Source organism: Lutra lutra, chromosome 8 (genome assembly GCF_902655055.1).
Source record: "Lutra lutra chromosome 8, mLutLut1.2, whole genome shotgun sequence".
In the NCBI taxonomy this organism is placed as follows: domain Eukaryota; kingdom Metazoa; phylum Chordata; class Mammalia; order Carnivora; family Mustelidae; genus Lutra; species Lutra lutra.
The window spans coordinates 32,302,449-32,312,522 of record NC_062285.1 but is presented as its reverse complement, the minus strand read 5'-3'; positions in this window follow the sequence as shown (position 1 = coordinate 32,312,522).

Sequence of the window (10,074 nt, the reverse complement as noted above, 5' to 3'; positions counted from 1 at the left end):
TAGTGCAATTGCTCGGTTATAGGGTAGTTCTGTTTTCAACTTTTTGAGGAATCTCCATACTGTTCTCCAGATTGGCTGCACCAGTTTGCATTCCCACCAATGGTGCAAAAGTGCTCCCTTTACTCCGCATTCTCACCATCTGTTGTTTCTTGAGTTGTCAATTTTAGACATTTTGACAGGTGTGAGGTGGTATCTCATTATGGTTTTGATTTGTCTTTCCCTTACAATGAGTAATATTGAGCATCTTTTCATGTGCCCATTAGCCATCTGGATGTCTTCTTTGGAAAAGTGTCTATTCATGTTTTCTGCCCATTTATTGACTGGATTTTTTGTTTTTTGGCTGTGGAGTTTGATAAGTTCTTTATAGATTCTGGATATTAACCTGTTATCAGATGTCATTTGCAACTATCTTCTCGCATTATGTCAACTGACTTAGTTTTGTTGATTTTTTCCTTTCCTATGCTGAAACTTATCTTGATGAAGTCCCAACTGTTCATTTTTGCTTTTGTTTGTTTCCTTGTCTCCAGAGACAAGTTCAGTAAGAAGTGGCTGCAGTCAAGGTCAAAGAGATTGCTGCCTGCATTCTCCTCTAGGATTTGATGGTTTCAAATGTCTTACATTTAGGTCTTTCATCCATTTTGAGTTTATTTTTGTGTGTGGTGTAAGAAAATGGTCCAGTTTCATTCTTCTGCATGTTGCTGTCCAGTTTTTCCAATACCATTTGTTGAGGAGACTGTCATTTGTCCTTTGGATATTCTTTTCTGCTTCGTCAAAGATTAGTTGACCATGCAGTTGTGGGTCCATTTCTGGATTCTCTATTCTGTTCTATTGACATTTTTTGGTCTGGTACCATATCATCTTGATAATCAGAGCTTTGTAATACAGCTTGACATCCAGAATTGTGATGCCTCTTGATTTGCTTTTCTTTTTTAACATTACTGTGCTTATTTGGAGTCTTTTGTGGTTTCATACAAATTTTAGAATTGTTTGTTCTAACTCTGTGAAAAATGCTGGTGTTATTTTGATAGGGATTGCACTGAATGTGTAGATTGCTTTGAGCAGTATAAACATTTCAACAATATTTATTCTTCCAATCCATGAGCAAGGAATATTTTTCCATTTCTTTGTGTCCTCTTCAATTTCTTTCACAAGTGTTCTATAGTTTTCAGTGTATAGATCTTTTATCATTATGGTTAGGTTTATTCCTAGTTATCTTGTGATTTTTGGTTCAATTGTAAATGGGATCAATCCTTGATTTCTCTTTCTGCTGCTTCATTATTGGGTATAGAAATGCAACAGAGTTCTGTACATTGATTTTTATATCCTGCAACTTTCCTGAGGTCATTAATCAGTTCCAGCAATTTTCTGGTGGAGTCTTTCAGGTTTTCTACATAGAGTATCATGTTGTCTGTGAATAGTGAAAGTTTGACTTCTCCCCTGCCTATTTGGATGGCTTTTCTTTTTGTTGTCTGATCGCTGAGGCTAGGACTTCCAATACTATGTTGAACAAGAGTGGTGAGAGTAGACATCCCTGTCATGTTCCTGACCTTAGGGGAAAGGCTTTCAGTTTTTCCCCATTGAGGATTATATTAACTATGGTCAAAAATGTAATAGTTTGTATTTTTTTTTCTAAGTGTGTCTCACAAAGCCCAGATACTTTCTAAAGAAATATAAAAATCAAAAACTTCAAGAATAGAATTCTTTTCTAGTTATTATGAAATTTCCAAGCACTTTGAGGTACAAAACATGCTTAACCATTTTTGTTTTCAGAGCAAACAAAATAAAATCAAATTAGTTGACTATAAACAGGCATAAACAATCTTAACAATCTTGAGTGTGAAAATGTTCTAAAACTGGATCATGGTGATGACTACACAACTAGGAAAATTTGCTAAAAATCACTGAATTGTATACTTAAAACAGGTGAGTTTTATGATATGTAAATTATACCTCAATAAAGTTACACACAACAAATTAGTTGCAATGCTTCCTATGACCACAGAATGTCAGCAAAGTCAGCTACGAAGGATTTTTCTATAAATCTAAATTTCCAAGGAGAATGCCAGCAACCACTAGATGTAGCTGTCTTTCACTACAGAAATGCCTTTGTTCTGGCTCTCAAGTGCCTGAAGTTATCACGCACCAGAGTAAGGCATCAGGAATAGGGAAACATTTTCAAATATTGGTTTATGCAGACCTACAATGATTCAAGCAACCATCTTATCCATGGTATATACAATAAATAAAACTAATCTCATGCTACAGTAGTTTTCAAAAAGCAACTAGAAATTCATTCTTACTGAAAATATTAAAATCATTTAAAACTAGTTTTAAACTACTTATGCATTCTAGTAAACATATTATGTAAACTTTAATTATGACAATTTTATTTTATATTTTTTAAACGTACATTTTAAAGTATGATTTTTTAAAAAAGATTTTATTTATTTGACAGAGCTCACAAGTAGGCAGAGAGACAGGCGGGGGCGGGGGGGGGAGGGGGAAAGCAGGCTCCCCGCTGAGCAGAGAGCCCAATGCAGAGCTCTGTCCCAGGACCCCGAGATCATGACCTGAGCTGAAGGCAGAGGCTCAACCCACTGGGCCACCCAGGCACCCCTCAAGTATGATTTTTAAAATTTTGATCTGTGGGACACCTGGGTGGCTCAGTGGGTTGAGCATCTGACTCTTGCTCAGGTCATGATCTCAGGGTCATGAGATCGAGTCCCTAATTAGGCTCTGAACTCAGCAGAGGGTCTGCTTGAGCTTCTCCCTCCCTTTCCTTTTGTCCCTCTCGTTGCTTGCACAAGCTCTCTCAAATAAATAAATCTAAAAAAGCTTTTTTTATATAAGTCCCCTTAAATTAGACAAATTAACCAGTGAACTTTTCACTGGTTAATTTCTGGTTTTTACTGGTTCATTTCACTTTTTTCAAGTAACTAGGTAACATGAAAAAACCTTTTAAAAGGAAGACAGTCTCTCTTATTACCTCTTTAGTTCTTTTGAGAACATAAAATGCACTGGATTATAGGAAGGCAAACCCTCTAATACACACTGAAAACCACAAACATTTCTGGGCTGGTGATACTTCCTCTTACGCAGTGCAGCCCTGTTAGAATTAAGAAGGGTGGAGGAAACTTGTGAGCTGGAAATTTTCTCAGTTGCATTTGGGGCATACTTACAAGTAAGTGAAATAATATTTGTCCAAATAAAGTCTTCATGTGTCAAAATCTTAACCTAGGTTTCCCAAATCAAAATGGATGCCATGTCTTCATTATGAGGTCAGTTTTAGGCTAAGAGCTTTTTGCTTTTGAATTCTGGTTAATATTTGAAACAGTCAGAATGACAATTTCTTAGACTAATGATTTGAGTACCAGGAATCCAGAAACTGCTCACAGGAATAAGAAAAAATAGGACTTGATGAAATGTTACTTACATTAATTTTTCTAAGAAATTTGAGGGTCAACTGTGTTCTTTGCAGTATCACCAAATGTCAAGGTCAAAGTAGACGAAACCGAGGTTAAGTGATGTGGCCAAAGTGACACAGGTAGTTAATGAAAGAGTGAGGTCTAGGACCAAGTCTTGTGGCTCACCGCCTAGGTTCTCGTTTAAAACACGCATCCATTATTCATTCTATGCTTTATATTATCTGTAACATCGGGGGGTTTCTGTTGTTTCTGTAGTTCTTTTTACCTAGTATGGACTTGAAAAAGACAGATAATGATTGCTTATTCAAGAGCTATAAAATACATCATGAGACCGTGATGTTTGGGTTGCTAAATGCTTTGGAAGAAATATTCAAGTAATTAGTTATGGTGAAAATGTCTTAGGACTGAGAACGACATGTGGAATCCTACTGTGCTTTGGTGAATGAACTCTACGCCAGCTGTGGAAGGGCTCCCCTAGCTATTTGGCAAAGCCCCCATGGCAACCCAGTCTTCTTTACTCTCTGCCACCACACTGGGAGCTCCTGTTACTAAGCACTGGTCTGCCAACTCCCCCTGCCCCCTGCCAAACTGCATGATCCTATAAGTATTTCTGGAGCAAGAGCAACCAGGCATTTAATGACGTAAGTCATGTCTCTTGACGAGAAAGATTAATGAGTCAGGCATGTTATGTACCCTTGATAAAAGAGATTTGTGTTCTGCCCTTCAGGGTGTAAGCTCCAACCAAATCCAGCTGGGTAGTATTAATTCAGACATCTGAATAAAAGGATAAATGTAAGTAATACAGAGATCTGTATACACATGCCTGCAAATACAAAACTACATCGCCTAAAAGCCGCAACCTTTGTGGCATCAGATGTATTTTCATTTTAACACTGAGTGGTTAGGTAATTTAAAAGATAGTAAGAATTCTAACTGACCAAAGTAGCAGATATGCGTGGGTATTTTAAAAAACTTTTTGTATGTATATCTATTTTCAAACAAATTCATATTGAAATGGATTAATGTTCTAAAATTTGGAATTTCTAACATTCTGTTATTATTCATAAGTTCATGTATCACACCAAAAGTCCCTGAATTTAAATTGTTCAAAAACATACCATTACTGTCACTAATCTAACCTCTAAGTAATTGCCAAATATCACCACTGCCTTAATCTTCGATTATATTTTTTTGATCTTTCAAACTAAGATAACAAAACAAATGCTGATCTTGGCATCTACTAAGCAACAGGATATGCTATATATATATTTTTTTAAGCTTAGAAATATCACTGTTCTCCCACAGTGAATGAAAGACACACTTTTCTCAGTATTGTCAATAACTTCTAGTTATATGATCGTGTCTCTCTGATCCTTCTGAGCCCCACAGTCTGATAACATGTTAAGATATGAGTTAAAATGCTATCCATGGCCACGACTGAATGACACCCCAGGTAGTATGGGGAGACAAAAACCCTTTGACATTAGTCTCATTTTCCATTGTGTTCGAACCACTTAGAGTAACTAATTATAAACAAAGCAATTTTACTACAAAGTGATTCATTTTAAAATTACTTGTTTACTAAAAATATGACCTGAAAGCAATTTATAAGATTCCCATATCCAATAGTTCATTCCTTTCGCAAGGAATGAACTGTGTACCTGTATAGTCAGGGGCAAATATATAGTCATACGACTTCTTGTCAAATTATTGTTCCTCCTTCCATAATAATTTACCCAAGACTTCCCAGAGTGCTATGAACATAATTCACTAAACTAGATGGGAGAAAACTTTTACCCTCTACCCTCAGGGGACTTTGACATACACTTGGCAGAAAATATTACTCATCAGTTTTGAAATTTTCATAGACCAAGAATGTTTAAAAGAAGGAGTTACAGAAATGGCCCATACATCGTGTCAGGCCGTGGCTTGACACCAAAAAGTCTTGTAGGCTCAGTAAATATTGGATGGGTGCAGCCATGCATGACTTTGGGGAACACTGGACAAGGCCTGACCCCAGACAGTGTTCTCCAGCATCAGTGTGCTTCAGAAAAAGGAATGGAACAGGTTAAAAATAGAAATACTCAGACCTACTAAATCAAAATTCCAGATACATGGAATGCCAAACAGAATCAACATATGGTACAGTCACATTATCCTCTATCTAAAAAGCCCATTTTCATGAAGCACTTCCTTATTTAGGCTATTTACTTCCTCAAGAATTTACCAATAATCACTAGTTTTAAAAGGTAAGAATTTAAAAGTCTAAGGCAAGCCTGACACTGGCCTGCCATGAGTCAGAGCTTTCCAGAGCTCACCAAACAATAAGAGCAAGGCTTGTGTATTTGTTCTAGAGACTATTACACCACATGTCAAATATCCTCACAGTAGTAGTCCACGACAGATCTGGCAGGGTCCCTGTGTCCTCCCACTGTTTCAAGGAGACCAGCTGGAGTTTTCTTTGGTGAGCTGTGGGGCTTCATCTATTCAGACCTCAAGGGCAAATGCTTTCTCGGAAGCTGTGTTTACACCAGAGCTGACTGAAAACCCAGTCTAAAGCAAAATGGAAGCCTCATGGTAACAGACTACTACACTAGTTGAGAGGTCTGAGTTATTTCTAGTCTTTTTTTTTTTTTAAGATTTTATTTATTTGACAGAGATAGAGATGGCAAGGAAGGGAACACAAGCAGGGGGAGTGAGAGAGGGAGAAGCGGGCTCCCTGCTGAGCAAGGAGCCTGAAGGGGGGCTCAAGCCCTGGACCCTGGGGTCATGGCCTAAGCCAAAGGCAGCTGCTTAATGACAGAGCCACCCAGATGTCCCAATCCTAGTCTCTTCATTGCCAATAGCCAATACTTAAGTCAACCTGAAATTTGGTTTTCTTGTCTCTAAAATTAAAGGAAAACTTACAGTTGATCCTTCAACAACACAAGGGCTGGGGTGCTGACAACCCCCTCCCCATGGTCAAAAACCCACATAGAACTAAATCCACATCCACTAAATCCACTAAATACACATATAATTCCCCCCAAAACTTTAATAGCTTACTGTTGACCAAAAGCCTTAATGATAATAAAGTCAATTAATACATATTTTATATACTGTATACTGTATTCTTATAATAAACTAAGCTAGAGAAAAGAAAATGTTAAGAAAATCATAAAAGAGAACACACTTAAAGTTTCATACCATAAAAAATCCGCGTTTAAGTGGACCCATGCAGTTCAAACCCGTGTTTGTTCAAGGGTCAGCTGTATACTTTCAGGACTTCTCTTACCTTGAAGATTCTACTTCAATGTGTACAACTCTAGCTTTGATATGCCAACAGCTAGTCATTAAACCAGGGTCATTTTCTCCTGAACAGCACCAGGGATTTTAGAAACCAGAGAGAAACTAATACATGCTTCTGCTCATGAGAAAAGGACAGGTTTGGATATTTGTAGATCTAACAACTTGGAGCCACAGAACTCTCTTTCAGCAGGCCACCACCTGCTTGGCCAGCATGCACTTCTCTTGGTCCCTTTTGGGCCTTTGGTGGGGTTTAGGTCAGAGCCCCAGGACAGAGGCATCGTGCCACTTGCTGGGTTCTGTTGTTGGTCTTGAGCTCTACCAGCTATGTGACCTTAGGCAAGTTACTTAACCTTGTCTCTAAACCTGTTTCATCTGCCAACTGGGGATGATAATAAAAGCACCAAGACTTATTGGGGAATAAGAATTAAATGTGATAAGCCTATAAGGCACATTGGTGCTGGCAGACTAAGCACTCAGTACATGGAACAATGAGTTTTGATTACAGAAGCATGGTTATAGCAGCCATAGAACTCAGCATGAACCTGGAGAAAGTCCATGAAGTCACGATGCTGCCACAGCTGCCAGTCCTCTCCTCTTCCAGACTTATTCTTACTAATGCAACCTCACTTATTGACTTGAAGGAATGAATGAACATGCGGACTCCCTATATCTCTTTCCAGAAAGTCCAGATCACACAGCTCTGAAGATGGGACAGTAACGAAAGGAAGCATGTGACATGATCAATGCATTAAAGGGATCTTCTGCATGAAAAAGAAACTGGTAGTCGTGGCTGCCCTTCCAGGAGGTAGCTTCAAGTCAGGGACAGGAAACTGACTTTTCACTATATGCCTTTGTATCTTCTGAATTTCGAACCTCAAATATGTGTTACCTATATTAAAAAATATTTTTAACATGTCAATTTTTGAAAGTTAAGAAGACACCTTGTAACTTAAAATCAAGTTTACACCTTCCCCTCATGAGAGCTGGGGAACTGAAAGCCCAGCCTCACTCGCCCTTCAAAGCATCTGAGTGCCGGTCGCTGCTGTCTTGCCCACGCATGCCCCAAACTGGAGGGGTATGTGCAGAAGCCATGGGAGCTGGAAGAGAGGGAAGGTTCAGCATTATTTCACATTTTGACTGGTTTCTGCACAAAGGAACCAAAGGAATTTCTACTGTAGATTTAGAGCAGACCTTTTGCTGGGATTCTGTTCTCCTGCCCCAGGAAGGCAAAGACCAGAATTAAAAGAACAGAGAGCAAAGAAAGTGTGTGTGCGCGCGCGCGCGCGCGCGCGTGTGTGTGTGTGTGTGTGTGTGTGTGTGTAGTCCAAAAAACCCATGCTGGCTCAGCTTTTCCACATTGTTTTCCCAAATATTTTTCTAATAAATAAATCTGAAAAAACTTAGCATACTTTTGAAAATTAAGACTGGCTTGGAAATAACTAAGGGTTGCATTTTATTTGAGCAAGTACAACAAAGGTATAGTAAGGTTAATTTTCCCTTTTACTCATCATTTCCCATCCCTGATGGAATTATGTGTGAATGTGTAAAGAGGATAGACCTGAAAAGAATTTTTTTTTTTTTTTTAAGATTTTATTTATCTACGTGAGACAGAGCTAGAGCATGAACAGCGGAAGGGACAGAGGGAGAGGGAGTAGCACACTGCCGTCTGAGCAGGAAGCCTGCTGGGGGTGGGGGGGCGCTGATCCTTGGACTCCGAGATCATGACCTGAGCTGAAGACACCCAGGCGCCCCCCTGAAAAGAAATATCTTAAAGTTCATTATAAAAGTAAGGTATCACATAGTAGCACATGACAAAATGCATCTTTGAAGAACAAACAACACTGTGTTAAAAACGCTTTGTGCTGGGGCGCCTGGGTGGCTCAGTGGGTTAAAGCCTCTGCCTTCGGCTCAGGTCATGATCTCAGGTTCCTGAGATCGAGCCCCGCATCGGGCTCTCTGCTCGGCGGAGAGCCTGCTTCCCTCTCTCTCTCTCTGCCTGCCTCTCTGCCTACTTGTGATCTCTGTCTGTCAAATAAATAAAATCTTAAAAAAAAAAAACCGCTTTGTTCTAAAAATATACTTGGAATTCTAAAATGTATAAATGTGAAGTGTAGCTATGATAAGATGGATGTATATAGAAATAAGCTGTACACAAGGCAGAAATACTGAAATATGCCATGCTCGAGTAGGTCCGAATCAGGCCTGTGACTTTAGGATGACCCCAGAAGAGATGAGCCACATTTAAGTTCCTGAAGCCCGTGGCACAGGCGATAGAACAGAACAAAGTAGCGCATCACCGCGAAGCCAGTTGGCAGCCGCTTGGCTTGTCCCACACAGGGCCGAACTGCTTCATTATTTTTGGTTCTAGACTAGAAAAACAGTGTGTTGGTTTCACAAGTCCTCACTGAAAAAAAAAAAAAAAAGTGTAGTTTAGGCACTCGGGAAACACTATTAGAAGGTATTGGAAGACACTCTGACGAGAACTGAGAAGTGTAGCTGCTGACGCGAAACGCTGTGCTTCCAGCAGGCCTGGCGCTCACGCACGTTTGAACACATGGCAGGAGTCGCGCTGCTTCATTTTCCCTATTAGATGACTGAGCATCGGAAGCCCTAGTCACAGCTGACAAGGGGGTGTAATCCCACGATTCAGGGCCGGTGGTTTCTACATCCGCTAAGTCCAGATTCTGGAGATTTTAGGAGAAACGAGCGCGCACGCAGGCACGGCCCGGGACTCTGCACGACACTGTCCTGCAGGACGGACCACGTGCGTGGCGGCCCGCTCGCGCCGGCTGCAGCCGTACAGTGTAAAGCTGAGTGGAGAGCTGGCGAACCGTGCTACTTTTAGCAGCGAAAGTTTGGGTTTCAGGGACACAGTGAAGGAGCAAGAATCCAGAGTTCCCACGCGCCTCGGGGAGCGGAGAGCGTGAGCCCACCCCACCCCAAGCTCTCCCTCACACCCTGCACAGCCCAGGCGCGCATCAGCCATCCGGCGCCCGCCGTCAGCCGCCGGCACACCCTGTCTGATCCCACACTGATGCCATATCTTTCACACAAGCCTGAACCCCTCTCAGCCCCGGGCGTGGGGTGGGGTGGGGCCGAATCTTCACTAGGAACCCGGAGCAAAACGCGCAGCCAGAATCTGGTCGTCATGCCACTGTGAAGTCACTAAATGAAGCGACTCTGGGATGCCCTCTGTCTGGGCTTCTTGTTTTGTGAGGGAATGAAATCTCCTTACTGTTTAAACCACTAGGGAGTGGGGAGACATCTGCGTTTTGTGACCCCAAGTAATGAGATGCAATCCTGTTCCTCCAAAATAACCTATTTTCTAGAGCAGTGCACACACACGAACGGATGCACACTC